Here is a 16,771-nt window from a genome sequence, read left to right as displayed (position 1 = left end):
AGATGACAAATCACTGAAATGTGATGTGGCTTCAAAATGCCCAAGGTGCATTTTTCCCCAGCCAACTCAGCAGATCTTCACATCCATGGGAACTCGCAGTTCCATGGACACTTGGAGAGGTCCCCATGAGCCCCCATCAACCGTCCCCATCCGAGCCAGAGACCTGGGAGCTAGGGCCTCATGTGTAATTCCCAGCCCCTTGCTCAGACGCTGAGAGGGGACTGGAGAGCCTCTAAATGGCCCACTGAGAGGGAGAAGCAAAGGTAGGAGTCAGAGACCTGGGTTGAAATCTCAGTGCTGCCACTTTCTGACTAAGAAACTGGGCAAGTTGCTTAAATTCTCTGGGCAGCACCTCCACCTCCTAGGACTGTCGTGTGGGTTGTGATAGTCGGACGTGAAGCACTTAGCACATGGTAGAGTGGGGGCCAATGTGTGGCGCTGTCTTTGGCCTACACAGGAATGGATGGTCCCTGGAAAGCCCTTTGTCCTCAGTCACAAGTCCTTTCATGCTAATGCCAGGCCACGAATTCATCTTAAAGTTTGTGCACATCATTGAAGCTCTCTGCCTCAGTTTCCCCTCTGCAACCTGAGGATAAAAATAATTATCCAGCTTACTCCCCAAATTTACAAGAAGGTTAAGAATTTAATTAATATGCTTTGAAAGTTCTTTGAAAAGGTGAAAACTGTTTAACTTATTTTTTCTGAAGTACCAAGACCAGATTTTCTTTGAATTAAGCAAGATTTGCACTGTGGTCTTTGATTAATCAGAGTAGACCACCTCTCACAAATGAGACCTGAGCTCATTAGAGCCACATTCAGAGAAACGGCTTCCACAGCTTTAATTCTCACTTCAGTGTACATGACTGACATCAAATCCTTTTTGAGAGAAGATTTCGCTAGAGCAGAGGAGGCAGTAAGTACAGAGCCTCTGTGAGCTGAACATGCGCTCCACAGAGGGCCACCTGAGAACACCAGACACTCCCCCACAGCCTCTGGTCCAGACAGAGTTGCTCTCGTCCCTGTCTTATGTTGTCCTCTCTCAGGACCAGCTGCCTCATCATTTATAAGTGGAGAAGAAGAGTTGGTTGTTGTAAGATATCTCGTTTCAGAAACAAGTGTTTTTGCTACAAATATTCCAGCGACAGGCTTCCTGGTGTCCCCAGTCTACCCGAATCCAGGACAAGTGTTCCTGCCCGTCTCCAGCCAGCCATCTCTCCAGGCAGATCTACAAATCACCGTGGGAGTGGAAGAGCTGCTGGTGGCCACTGTAGCGAGATCTGAGTCCTCACTCTGAGCAGTCAGATCTCCCTGGCCCACAAACCCCACAGTTCCTGCCTGTTGTCATCAGGTCCAGGTGACGAATTCAAAGAATGCCCGAGTGAGCCAGGAATGTCTTTGTCTGGCTTGGCAAGTGGCTTCCCTGCCTTACAGTGGCCAGGATGTGGGGGTGGGGAAATGTTTTTGTTTCCTTCTGGAAATGACCTGCCTGGCCAGCACAAACCCTTTGACTGCTCTGAGGGAGATTTGCCTCCATTTGGAGGACAGAGGGGGACTTGGCCAACCTTGTTTGAGAAACCCAAGTGTCTCCAGCAGCCATATTCTACCCTAGACCAAAAGTGAAACCAGAAGGGCCTAGTTGGATGATATTGGTTCTCACGTGGATGTCCACTAGACCTTTCCTCAGATGTCCCAGACACCCTAAGTCTCTGCCACCATGGCTATTGTTGACCTACTTTCTCACTGGTGCTCCATTCATTCATTTAGGCACTGATTGTGCGTCTGGCGCTGTGTGCCAGGCACTGCGTTCACACACAGGGAAGGGTCTATGGGAGGACCCCAATTTCATATCCTCCAGTTTCACTTTCCCTTGGCTTGAGGAGGTGGGAGGGAGAAGAGAGATTACTGTTATAATGGCCCCAGTAAAATGTTTCAACTCCCATTGGAAACACTTTCCCTCAATTCCCTCTGCAAAGGTAGAACAGGTTGAAACCTTCTAAAGGGTTTTATTAAACTCTAAGCGTGCAGACAGGGACAGGGAGGAGGAATGGAACTACTATTTATTCAACTGCTATTTGTTCAACCAATATTTAATGAACCAATATAATGTGCCAGGTACTATGCCAGCAATAGGAAAACAGATGTGAAATATCTAACCCATGACTTTAATTCATGTTCAGCTGGTTCCCATGGAACAGCACCCCAACCCCCACCCTACCCCTTCTTCCATCGCCAATCATTTAATTAATAATGAAAGCCTAACATGATTTGCCCGCCCATGTGAGCTAGGAGGACCTAAAGGCCCACAAGCTGAAAGTCCACACCAAGAGGCATGATTAATTTGTAGTGGCCATAGAAATGGAATGTCATTAATTATACAATTTGAAATTTCCACCAAAATTCCATCCTGAAACTATGGCATCAGAAAGCCTCCTCACATACATGACTCATATCTGAGTTATACACACATGTACATCCGAAATATTATCTACAGAACAACCTGTGTGTGCGTGTGCGTGTGTGTGTGCGTGTGCGTGTGTGTGTGTGTGTGTGTGTGTGTGTGTGTGTGTGTGTGACGGAGTAGGCGAGGTTGTGCTCCACACACCGAAGGATGTCTGAGCACGTGGCCCATCTTTCCAGTCGAACACACACTTGGTCCATCCATCTTGAAGTGCCGTTGCATCCAGACTGTTGCCTAGTGGATGAAGCCTCTCATGTGCCCCATAAGGTGTGCCAGGTGCCCACATTAACTGTCTATTGCTGCGTGACAAGTCACCCCCAAACGTAGCAGCCTAAGACAACAATATCCACGTGCTATTTCCCACAGTTTCCGTGGGTCGGGAATTGGGGAACAGCTCAGCTGGAGGTTCTGGCTCAGAGTCTCTCGTGAACTTGCAGTCCAGTGTGAGCTGGGGCTGCACCTGAAGACGACGAGCTGCAGGATCCACACCCACAGTGGCTCACTCACACGAGTGGCAAGTTGGCGCTGGCGATCGGCCAGGGGCCTGTTTCTCTCCGGTGGGCCTTTCTGTCGGCCACCGGGAGTGTCCTGAAGACACAGCAGCTGGCTTCCTCCAGAGTGAACAATGCAAGAGATCAAATTGACAGGGCCATGCCTTTTAGGACCTCGCCTTGGTCCTAGTCGTCATTTTTACAGTATTCTATTGCTCACACAGGCGGCCCTGGTGCAATGTGGGAGGGCTTATACAAAAGTTTGAGGGCCAGGTGTAGCTCACTGGGGCCACGTTGGATGCTGCTACCGCCAGTGTTCTTCATCCCAAATGCTTCAGGCTGAGCTCCCTGCTCGCCAACAGTCAGGCAGCAGGGTAACCCCCTTCACCAAATCTCTGCATATTCGAGTGAAACTATGAGCAATTGGACACATTTTAGAGAATTTTGTAGCAATAGTATAGATAATACCCAAACTCCATCAAAATCTTTTGGGCTGTTTTTGAACATTCAGAGGCCTCTTGATTCCACTACCTACAGATAACCACTGTTAACATTTTGGCATGTCCTTCGAGATTTTTTTTTATGTCCTTCCACGGGCTCCCCTCCTAACATTTAGAAATGTTATGTCTGTCTCATCTTAATGAAACCTTTTCTTTATCTCCTTCACAGCTCAGCTTCTTAAACAACTTGGCTAGACTCCTCACCTTCCAATTGCACCTCATACCACTTGGTCTGGCTTCAGTCTCCACTATTTCATGGCCATTGTCCCTGCCAAAGTCATCAATAACCTTGTGGCTAAATCCAGTGGACTGTTAAGTCCTGTTCAACCATCCAATGCTGTTGACCACACATCTCCCTTCCCTCATTTTTCCCTTATTTCCATGACCACATCCTATCAGCCTCTATCCTGGGTTCCTAGTCTTCTAGCCACTCCTTAAAGTTTGGGGTTCCTCAAGCCTGTGCTCTAGACCCACTTCTCACTCTACACATGTTGCCAGAGCAATCTTATCCATTTCCATGTCTTCAAACCAGCGATAAGCTAGTGCTTTTAAATCTCTCTCTCTCTAACTCAGATGTCTTTCCTGAGCTTCAGACCCATATAACCAACTGTGTGAGGAATATCTCCAGTCAGGTATCTAACTCAACTTGTTGAAAACCGGCTTTATCATTTCCCCACACACATTTGCCATTTCTCCTCCAGTGTTCTCCCATCTCATTGAGTGGCACCTTTATCTACTCAGTTGCCTAAGCCTAAAACCCAAGCATTAATTATCCTTGACATCACCCTCTCCTTCATCTCTCACATCCACCGTTCACCCTGTCCTGGCAATTCTACCTCTAATACATCTCTAGAATCCATCCACTTTCTCCATCCCTATTGTCAGCTCTCTAATAACATTCACTATCATCACCTCAACAGCTCTTAACTAATCTCTCAGTCCACAGTCTCACCCCATAATTTACTTAACCGCTCTTCCATCATGAGATGTTTAGGTTTTTCATACATGATTATACTTTTTTTAAAAAAATTGGTTACTTGAGTCCTTTGTTAGATTAGATTGTTAGGTCATGATGTTCATATATTTGACTGCAAGGTATGCTTTGCAAATAACGAATCAGGAATAACCATCTGATCCCCTTCTATGCAAACCCAATCTATCTCCAGAGTCCTGTGTGGTCTAGAGTCCAGGGGAATGGATTCCAGGGTGTTCTTGTGAGTGGACACATCATTCCTCAGCCTGACAATCAAAGCCCTCCATAACCCCCTCTGACCACATCCAGCCAGCCTCTTTCCCACCCACACACCAGTGTTTATCCACTCACTCTTTCATTCTCTCATGCCTCTGGTTGTTCCCTCATCAAGTATATATTTAGCACCGACTACACATAAGGCATTATGCTAAGGAATGTCCTCACTTTAAACAAGTCTGAACACTCATGGCATGTCCCACCCCACCTCCCAGGTTGCATTCGATTTCTGATTCTGGGCCTCTGCTCACCACCACCCCACCACCTCCTTCTCAGTAGCCAAGTCTTCTCCATCATTGGATGTAAGCCTACCTTCACTGGCCATCCCAGTCCATAATGATCCCTATACCTTTCTTACCTCTTTTCTTATTTCAAAATGGAATCAGTCACCCTATCTTAACTTGCTATTTCATTATTTCTCATATTTATAGTTCTGACAATAGCTATCCCAGCTATATCAATACTGTCTCCCCATCTAGACTTAACCCCCACAGAGTCAGAATCAGATTCTACATTTTTCCCTTTTTAAGGAATTATTTTAAGTAGTTAATTACTTGTTAATAGTTGCTTTATTGACTAGTTAATTATTTTACTTCTCAGAGCCTGGAACTCTTTATAGCTAGGACTGGATAATAATTCCAATGTTATAGAGTGGTTATGAGAATTAAGTGTGATAACAAATGAGAAAAGGCATTGTACTGTGCCTGGCACATAGAAGGTGCCCAATAAATGTTAGTTCCTCCCATCCATCCTCCCAACATCTAATCCTGAGCTGAAAACATAGTTAACTACAAAGTAATTATTTGCAAAATGAATGAATGAATGAATGAATGAATGAATGAGTAAATGAATGACAAAGGACTGAAAGAATAAAACAACGCCCTCTGAACACACGAGAGTGGCCTCACCAGAGATACAGAGGGCCTTTCCTTGGCTGGCTGGGAAAACTGTGAAGAAGATTCCTGCTTGGCTTCAAGACCATGAAATGTTGATTAATTGCAAATCAAGTTTGAATTGGGTATTTCTGCTGCAGCCAGTAGTTTGTAAGTTTGACTGAGTTTGTGATCTGTCAAGATTCCCAGAAGAAAGTAACAGTCACATGTTTCTTATAAACTGAAAAGAAATTCTTGTGTAAATTAATTTTCATTGGCATAGACCTGGCTCCAAGCTCTGTAAGAAATGAGAATATGTTGGTCTCAGAGCCTAGGTTGTAAATATTTATTCCCACACTGTCACTGATATTTATAGAAACTCCTTTTTCACTAATAGGCATTCCATTTATTTTGAAAATGACATAAAACTGTCCAAAAAGCACTGAGGTCATGACATAAAAGGCCTTTAGAGAGGGGCTGAGAGGGGCGGAGGGGTGTCATTTCCAGATGCTGACCTTTTGGGTTTCTAGTGTCATATATTGAGTTCATGGTATCAACTTTTCATTCTTTGTGGAGGGAATGGTTTTGCAGTCAGCCACAGTCAGTGTGACAATAACCCCTCTACTCCTATCTTCCCCACAGGAAGTTACAGAGGTGGTAGAGATTTCTCCAATATCCTCTGGTCCCTTCTTTGTTCTCCACTCTCCTCTCCCCTTCTCATTCCTAACAGACCTCCCTATCATCCCACACCATGTCTCCTCAACTGCATGGGATGTTCCTAAAGAAGGGGGATCATGGTTAAGGACTCCAGTCTTGGCACACTGGTGCTCCACAAATGCATAAACAAATTGGAGAAATTTATTTTATGTGATCGCAATATGGTAAACACAGGGACTTCATAGAGCACCTGATTCAGAGTTCCTCACCAGTGTTCATGAAACTCTAAGGGATCTGTCAATAGAATTCAATGAATCCATGAATTTAGATGGGAAAAGATTATAGCTTTATTTTTACTAACTGAAATTTAGCATTCCCTTCAATCATGAATGAATGCAACACATCACAGTAGTGTTGGCAGTATATGTGAATTTTCACCAAAGAAGTCATTACTCTTTTTTTATTTTTATTCTTTAGAGAGAGAGAGAGATAGAAACATCAATATGAGGGAGTATCTTTGATCGGCTGCCTCCTGCATGCCCCGTCCTGGGGACTGAGCCCACAACTAGGGCATGTGCCCTGACCAGGAATCCAACCGTGAGCTCTTGGTTCATAGGTCAACAATCAACCACTAAGGCACACCGGTCGGGCTCATTACTCATTTCTATATGTCATTATAACTAGAGCAAATTTTTCAAAATATAATTTACTTTTAACACTACTTCAAAATTACAGTAAAATTATAACATTATAAGTAACAATTACCTGCCACCAGGTCTTATTATTTGATGCATTAATAAGGAAATATACCTATTATTATGTCAAACATTTATTTGTTTTCAGTTATGTTGAAGGCTGTACACCATAATTGGTTTGTTTTGTAATCCCTGGTGTCTTGGTTATGATTTAAAGACCTTTTTCTGAGAGAGGAACCCATAGGTTTCAACAGACTACCAAAGGGGCCGCCGCACAAAAAGGTTAAGAACTCAGATCTGGTCCCTGGACATGGTTTGTCTCATACACATATTCCAGAATCTGTGAAGGCTAGTGAAGACACGTCAGGATGAGCTGGAAAGAATACTGTGATGGATTAGCAATGTCTGTCAAGGGCAGGCTATGGAGAAGAGTGGTGGAACGGAATTGTGTACAGTGGGGCCTTGACTTACGAGTGTCCCGACTAACGAGTTTTTTGAGATACCAGCTGTCTCTCGGCCGATTTTTTGCATTGAGTTGACAGAGTAATTTGAGTTAACGAACTCCTTAAATGAGCTCGGTCTCGGAACGAATTAAACTCGGAAGTCAAGGCCCCACTGTATTTCCAATCTAAGCCAGTGCTGCAAGTACAACTTTCTGCAGTGATGGAGGTGCTCGATCTGCACTGTCCCTCATGGTGGTCACTAGCCACATGTGACTTTTGAACAGTTGACATGTCGATAGAGCAACTGAAAATTTGAATGTTTAATCCTATTTAATTTTAATGGACTTACATTTAAATATCCACTTGCATCTAGTGGCTACCGCATTGGACAACAGAACTCTAAACTAATTCCACCCTGTAAGTACAGCATAGGGGAATATAGTCAACAATATTGTAATGACTATGCATGATGCCAGTGGGTATTAGAATTATCAGGGGGATCACTTCATAAATTATGTAATTGTCTAACCACTGTGCTGCACACCTGAAACTAATATAAAATAATATTGAATGTCAGCTGTAATTAAAAAATAAATACAGGGGGAGAAATGAATCAATAAACTAATCCCATCACACCCACCCCGTCACCTCTCACCCGACCCCACTGCCTAGCACAGAGGAGGAACCCAGACCCAGAGAGGGATGGCCCAGGCCAAAGGTCATTGGGCCCATTTGTAAGAAACTCACACCAACATCCCAGATCACTCTGCCTCCCAGTCAGCGTTTTCTAATTATCGTTGAGCAGAATGCTGGTCCCTGAACAATGCATGGGTATGCCTTAAGAGAAGAAATAATTTAGTTACATATGTTCTCTTAGTAAAACAAGATACGATGTTATCTCTTCATTTTAGCAAGGTTTGATTTAAGAATTTCCTTTTTGTTTTTGTTAGATACACCAGTCTGAAGGGGAAGGGGTGGAAGTAGGAATCATTTTGCTTCTTTATTCTGCTAATTTGTTTTAAGAAAATGTTCACAGGTGTTCTGGATTAAAATGTTGCTGTTTTTTTCATCTCCAAACATTTAAGAAACCTGCTCAGAGCCAGACTGCTTCTGGGGATGATTCATGCCAGAAGCAGGCTCCCCACCACCTGTAACTCACCCTCTCTCAGTTGATGAAGAATGTGGGGTGGAAAGTCCTGGCCTGAGGAGGGGTGATTCTGATGAGGTCATGGGGAGGGAATGCCTGCCTCAGCAGAGGTGGGAGCCTGGGCAACTGCCAGGAACCAGGTCTGGGAAGCACAGGCCCTCAGACAGAGGGGGAGGAATCCTGCACTTGCCCTGAGCTTAGAAATCTCTGGGGGTCTCAACAAGGTGCTTCATAGTTTCACCCTCCTGCAGGCTCAAGCTGCAAGGGAAAAAACAATGGGCTTTTATCCTCCCCTGACTAGGAGAGGGCTTAACCTTGAGTTAACCTTGACGATCTGACCACAGCTAAGGCCTGCCACAACTCAAAACATTCAGATACAGCAAAGCTGCCCAACACACTGATTATAATGTTTTCTAAAGTTTCAGTGGTCTATGAACAATTTTCAGAGGCTTCTATGGCAGACCAGCAGGCCCTACTCCAGACATGCTGAATCAGAAACTTAGAGGATATGCCCTGGAAATCTGGGTTTTAAATAAAACTCCCAGCTGATTCTGATGGGAAGCCTGAACTACTGGCTAAAGGATAACATCCATACCCTTAATCCTGGCACTTAGGGCCTCTGGGAACTGGCCCTGCTCTCTGCTGGTGGAGCATCACAGTGGGAAACACAGATTGTGTAGTGATGGCACAAATAACAGCTAACATGTATTGGGTGCAAGTATCAGACTAAGATACCTGGCCCTTAAATGATTCACCATTTAACCTGCACACTGGCTGTTATGACCATTTTGCAGACGAGGAAATGGAAGTGTAGAATGGCTAAATAATTTGTCCAGGAACACACAGGCAGGAAGTGTAGAAATTGGAACTGAAACTGAGATGTCAAATTCCACAGTCCGTGCACTTGACCTAGGCCAGCCCGTTTGAAATGAATAAAACTTAAAAAAAAAAAGACCGTACCCTTTTATGTAATGATGTTTACTTTGAATTTATATTAGTTCACACAAACACTCCATCCATGCTTTTGTTCCGGCCCTCCGGTCCAGTTTAAGAACCCATTGTGGCCCTCGAGTCAAAAAGTTTGCCCACCCCTGCCCTAGGTCCTAGGGTGACCAACTAGCCTCACTTGCCAGAGCCTGAAGGGCTCCACAACACATGGGGCTTTCTGTGCTGAAATAGGGGAGTCCTGGGCAGACTGAGGCAAGTTAGTCATCCCCTGTTCACTTGGAGATTTCTGCCTGAAATCAAAGCTCAACTCTACCGCTTACTAGTACCAGTAGGAGCGTATGACATCAGGCAAGCCAACCCATCATGAAACTCCCAGGTTCCTCATCTGAAAACAGGAATTATCACATCTATCCCAGAAGGTGGTTGTCAGCATTAAATGAGATAGTGCGTGTAGCAACATCCAGCTGCGTACCTACCCTGACAGGAAGGCGAGCTCCCCTGCAGACCCACCTGGTAAAGCACTTCATTGCGTTGTGTTTACTTCAAATCTGGGGAAAGTCTCAGCCATTATCCCTTCAAATAAATCTTCTCCTCGTGCCCTCCATTCTCATCTCCTGGAGCTATCCAATTAAACGTGTGTTGGTGTCTCTCAAGCCTACATTTCTCAGGAGTTTTCTTTCATTTTGAAAATCCTTTGTGTGTGTACTTAGGGTGACGTTCCCAGCACTCTCTTCCACCTCATTCATTCTTCCTTCAGCTGCACCCAACTCCACTTGATCTTGATTATTGAGTTTATCAGTGATGATGTCTTTCATTAACAGGATTTGCAGTTGGTTTTTCTTCATACCCATCTGGTCTTGCCTCTTATTTGCCTGCATTTTGTTTTGCAAATCACTTGAGTGTTCAAGGTAATTTCTCTTTGTAGCTCTTACAAACACTTCTCCCAGTTACCAGTTTTAATGGCCATCTTTCTTGGAATCCCTTGCCTCCTGGTTTGGAATCTAGGTGTGCAGATGCCTCTGATGCTGGGGCTTGCTATAGTTTGCTGTGCATTTTTCCTCCCTCTGTGGTCATTCCTCCCTCCCTCTTTAGCTGTCCTGTTGCCTCCACTCTGACCTAGTTCAGAACCAAGTCTGTTATCAGGGACTCCAGGTTGTCTCTGGGGCTGTCTCTGGTGAGGGGACAGATCTGAGCACAGAGTCGGGGCCAGCATTGCCCAGGACCTGGTTCCACCGCTGGCCCTGTCTGCTTCTGCCTCCCTCTGAATGCAGCTGGAGGGGAATGGGAGCCCAGGCAGGGGCCACTGCTCTCCTCCAGTCTCCTTTCAGGGGTAGGGAAGCCCTTCTGGATCCCACACAGGGGACCTAGCTCTTGTCCTTACCTGACTTGGGGTATGTTTACTCCCCATTCTGTCAAGAGGAGCTGGAATGGCCAGTTTCCCCGGTCTGCTCCCAGACCCAGAGCCACACTCCCCTGCCTCATCTACCACCCCTCCCTCCATGTCTTATGCTGTTTACTAAACCCTGGGATGTTTATCTTGTGTCTAAGTGTTCTTGTATCATTTTGGTTTTCTCTTATTTCTAGTCTGTCTTTACTCAGTATTTAGAGAACAGAGGAACACTTTACAAAGCCACTTTGAATTGGATATTTCCCTGAAATTGTGTTTTAAAAGAAACCAAGGAAGATTCCAAGTTCTCATGAATGTTTTCTTTGGCATTTAAAATGGTAGCCCTGAGCAACCAACAGAAAGAACAAGGAGGCCACACTGTGATAACAGCACCTTTCGCTGACTTTCCCAGACCAACCCCGTCACACAGGGTGGGAAGGGAGACCGGAAAATCCCTATGCCTGGCGCTCCCTCCTTTGAGAATCTACTGGTAACTCCCTGCATAACTTGGTGCCATTTACTTAACTTCTGGTCTCTCCCTGTTAAACTGAGACCTCTTCCAGGTCTGAAAGTCTGCGGTTCTCTAACCAAAGGGCAGCGTCACCCAGCGCCCTGTGACCCTGAAGCAGTGTCACGAGTGTTTCCTCCTTATCGAACACCCCCCACCCCCCGCCCCACTTCAGATGGCTGAGGCGATTACAGAGGTCACAGAAATTACAGAATCCAGCAAGTCTGTTTGGGCTTCACAGAGTTCATGCTCAAATGCTACTTATGCTTTTCATGTTTCCTCGGACACAAACTTCAGTTCCTAACTAGTGTTTCAGAAAGGCCCCGCTGAGGGGAGAGAGGAGCTGCTGAAGACAGCAGGGGTCCTGTCTCCATTCCACCGAGGAAGGCAGGCACTGCAGGCAGCAGAGGCTGAGGAGCTTGCGCAAGGTCACTCAGCAGGTGCAGGAGGCAGACTTGAATGCAGGTCCATCTGCTTCCACAGCCCCCCAACCCCCCACCCCAACCCCTCCCGCCAGATGGAAGGGTAAGGATTCGGATTGGTTGGCATGGCAACAGGGATAGGGTCTCTCCATCCCCATTCTGCTGGCTCCAGGGGCAATTGCTCAGGCAGGGGAACTGCAGCAGCCCACAGGTGTTGACCAGCAAAGCCAGCTCCCACTCCAGGTATTCCACAAATATCCTACAAATATCCCCCAAATCTTGCCAATTTGGGGTTTTATTAAAATCACAGGGTGCATATTTTACAGATCAAGTCTGATCTCTTTCTCTACTCACCCTCACTTACCCCTCGGAGCAGGGCTATAACCTCAGAGCAAAGCTCTTTTGCCAAGGAAAATAGCCCTCAACTTACTGTTGTTTTCTTGGCGTCATAATTCCCAGCTGAGGGCAAGACTGCGAAGCTGGGAAGTTGTTCATCCCCACCACCCTGATGCCTCTCTCTCTTTGCTCCCTCTTCTCCCTTCAGAGTCCCTGTACCCTCACTCCACCTCACCCTCTGGGCTTCTATACCACCCCCTCCTCACTCACAGGGGAGAAGGCAGACATTACTGTGGCAGCAAGAGGCTGCTTCCCCAGGGCTCTCCATATTGAAGGGAGCACGTTCCTTGTTTTTGCTGATTGTTTTTGTGATTACATGATTAATACGTGTCCATCATAGAAAATGTGAAAAGTACAAAAAATACAGCAAAAATAAAAACCCATAATCCCACCACCCAGACAAACCTCCATTAGCTCTTTACTATATTTCCTTTCAGTTCTTTGTCTGTGTGTGTGTGTGTGTGTGTGTGTGTGTGTGTGTTTATTCTAAGGCCTGTTTCAAGGCAATATTGTTTCATTGTTGTGCCTGCCAATTCCTGCCCCAGTGTCACAGGGCTTAGATTATTATTGTTTTACTAGAGGCCCAATGCACGAAATTCGTGCAAGAGTAGGACTTCCTTTCCCCAGCTGCCGGCACCAGCTTCCCTCTGACACCTGGGACCCGGATTTCCCTCACAGCCAGCTTCTTCCGGAAGGACATCCGGTCTAATTAGCATATTACACTTTTATTATTATAGATAATAGACTGTAATCCTGATGGCTCAAATGTTCCATCATCACTTTTGTTTCAACATATTAAAAATTATTCTCAACTATTTTTCTCTTTCCTGATGAATTTTAGATTCATTGTGATAAACAGCTAAATAAGCCCATTGCTTTTTTGATTGAAAGTTTATTAAATTTAAAAATTAATTGGGTACAATATTCAAATTTTCCATCCAGAAATATGATATGTAGTGATTTATTTAGTCAGACCTTCATTAATATCTCCCATTGAAGCAAAAAGATTTCCTTCAAGTGAATCCTATACATTTGTGTTGAGGTTTTTATATAGTTTTTATTGGGGATTGGGGTCTCTTTTCTCTAATTGCTTCTAACTATTATTTAGCTTCTAACCTGCATCTAGCTATTATCTTACTTTCACTGAATAATTCTAATAGTTTTTCTATTGATTCCCTCCTTTTCCTAGGAAGATAATTATATTACCTGCAAATAATAATAATTTTATCTTCTATTTTATATGTATAATTTTATACACCTTCAAGAGCCATGTTAAATAATATCAGTAAAATCAGTGGTCTTGTCTTAATTACTATGGATAATTTTATCCCCATTGAGGAACTATTTTTCTAATGTTAGTTTTTTTATTTTTAAATCAGGAAGGGATATGGAAACTTACCAGATACATTTCATTATATCTTGAAGTTATCATATTGTTTTTCTTATTTTACCTGTTAATGTCAGAAATGACCTTCATAATTTCTTAATACTAAAATATCTTTACATTATGGAATCAAACCTATCTTTTCCTGGTGGAATTTTATAATGTAGCATAGAATTTGATTCATTAATATTATATTTAGGATTTTCAAAACTACTATATACACTATTGGGATTAGTTTACAGCAGCATGTCCCAACATGTATAGAACTCACTCTGCTATGAATTGTGCTGCCAGAAAAGGGGAGGGGAGGTGATAGTAGGGGAGGAAAGGGGAGGGGATGGGAGGGGAGGGGAGAGGAGGGGAGGGGAGGGGAGGGGAGGGACTGGGAAGGGACAGTAGGGAAGGGGAGGGGAGAGTAGGAAATCTCTGTCTTGAAACTGGTTTGGGAAATGCTACACATCCTTCCTGGGGATTCACAAGATACATTCTCCTTTTAAAGGTTCTGAGACAAGCTAGAGTTAAGAAAAAAAAGGAAAGACATTTGTGCTTAAATTTGTATAATCCAGCATTTCCCAAAACAATTGCCTTTAGAGCCCCTGTAACGTCTTACAGAGCTCAGGTCTGAGGTGGCATTTGGAAACACTCTTTGTCAGTTTGGGTACCAGAATCATACTGATTTCACTAGAAAGCCTCTCCCTTCTCTGAAGTTCTAATAAAAGGCTTATCATCAATCATACTCTATTGTTGTTATTGTGCACAGTAAGATACTATTTTCTATAGCCATCTGCCAATCAAAGTTTATGCTTTCAGTTTTGTGATTCGGAGATATTGTCTGACTCTGGGTGACTTTGGGATCTCAAGGATGCAGAAAAACTCTGAACCTTCAAGTGGATCCAATTTGGGGGTGTCTTTATTTAACCTTCCTGCCATACCTGAGCTTATCTTTCCCAGTCTTCTCCCTGTTTCACGGGACTCTGTGGCCTCGGCCCTCCACCTGTGATGGAGGAGCAGCCTGACTCTTCATCTCAAAGTGCCTTGTGTGCCCAGATGACTTTCTGCCACCCCTTACCTTGCTTGCAGTCTAAAACCATCTGCTCCTCTGCAGAAGCCTCTTTGCTCACTCGTCTCCTCCTAACTCAAAAAAGTACCCCACCTGATTCTAATGCACAGCCAAGTTGTAAACCAAGTATCTGGACATAAAGATTGAAGAGGTATGGGCACACAGCTGTGAAGTTCTAAATCTATTTCTTTACCTCTTCTTCCCCTGCCTCCCTCCCTCTATCCCGGAAACTCCCCTCCCTCACCCCATTCTCTGAGCACCCACATCTGGACTGAGATGCGCTCCTGAGTTCATCACCACCTAGGGCTCCACTTCTTACTCTCAGGTCCCAAAGTTGCATTTAGAAAGGGCCTTCATGGGGTTACTGAATGGTGACAAATAAGGCACAGAGAGCCAAGGGGCAGTGGGCCTTTCGGGAATCTGTTCAGTCCACCAGCAGCAGCCATCTGCTCCGTTGAGTGTTCAGGGGTAGACCAGTTCTCCCTGGTGTGACCACTCTCCCTCCCCCCTCACCACCTCAGAACTCTCAGGAGAGACTCATATCTTGCTTCTTGCCTATGGCCAGAGTGGCCCCAGTTACACAGTCCAAGGAAGGCGAGGCCTGGCGCAGGGCAGGTATTGACCCAGCCTGGGAGCTCATTCACCCCTCAACATCATCCCCACCCCTCATTGCCACCCCGCACTCAGGCATTTTCTCCATGGCCCAGAGAGGAACAGCAGTGCCTACAGTCTCTGGAAACTGCCTACACCCGTGGTCGGCAAACTGCGGCTCGTGAGCCACATGCGGCTCTTTGGCCCCTTGAGTGTGGCTCTTCCACAAAATACCATGTGCGGGTGCGCACATACAGTGCGATTGAAACTTCGTGGCCCATGTGCAAAAGTCGGTATTTTGTGGAAGAGCCACACTCAAGGGGCCAAAGAGCCTCATGAGGCTCGCGAGCCGCAGTTTGCCGACCACTGGCTAGACATATGGTGTTAGAGGCCTTTGTGGGGGGTCAGCCTTCCCTGTCCCAGGCCCTTGATGCTTTGCCAGGGAGGAGGGGATTCCCTCCAGCCAGCAGCAACTGGACATGTTCTGGAATTCACCTGGATTCACTAGAAGACATGAGAGGAGGTGCACAGGGGCATTGACTGGAGGTCCCAGAGCAAGGCCACTTGAATAAGCCATTGAGAGTGAGGTGTTAGTGCAAAGGAAGCCAGCTATTGGTTGGTTATTGCTTGTTATCTGATTTACATGTTTAAAATCTAAGCAGTCAGGCCTCAAGTTTATGCTCTTAACCTCTGACACTCAGAAGATTAACATAACTGAAACATTTACATGTTTCCGTCTGTCATTTATTGCAGTGGATCCCTGTAGCCTTAAGTCAATGGTGTAATTTGCAAAGGGCCCCCCTACCTTTGCACAGTATTAGATGGTTGGCTTCTCGGCCATCAGCCAGGTAAAGGTGCTATCACTGCTGCAGTCTGGCTATTGATCCTTTTTGGCCTCATTTCTTGAACTGCAGAACCAAAAGCGCACGCTGACCTCAGAGCTGCTCTCCGGGGAGGTTCTAAAGGTGAATGAGTTCTCGATGGCAGAGAACTGGCAGTCTCTGACTGAAGAGGCTAATGAGTCAAACATTCCCATAATGCCTGTTTCCAATTTCTCCTTTCAATGAACATTTACTCATCCCCTACAGTGTATGGCAGCTTGTGCCTGCTTCAGTTATGTTAATCTTCTGAGTGTCAGAGGTTAAGAGCATAAACTCAGGGCCTGACTGCTTAGATTTTAATCCCAGCTCCCTACTTCCCAGCTGAGTAAGTAACTTCACTTCTCTGAGCCTAGGTTTCCTCATCTGTTAGTGAAGATAATACGAGTACCTCCCTCATAGAGCTGCTAGAGAACAAATGGCTTACATTGTGCCAAGCGCATAGTAAGTGCTCAACAAATTTTCACTATAAGATGATGATTACTACATAGCACTCTCACAGAATGAGCTCCCACAAGCTTATTGGATTGATTGATTTGGCACCTGAACTCTTACATAGTGTCTTTCTAACTTACCTGATGATTTTTTAAAACTACCGAAGGCACTTGTTAAAAATACAGATTCCAGGCCCCTGCCCTGAAGATTCTGTTTCCGTACAGGCATACCTTGGAGCTATTGCAGGTTC

Source organism: Myotis daubentonii, chromosome 1 (genome assembly GCF_963259705.1).
Source record: "Myotis daubentonii chromosome 1, mMyoDau2.1, whole genome shotgun sequence".
Classification (NCBI taxonomy): Eukaryota; Metazoa; Chordata; class Mammalia; order Chiroptera; family Vespertilionidae; genus Myotis; species Myotis daubentonii.
Note: the sequence above shows the minus strand (reverse complement) of the source record.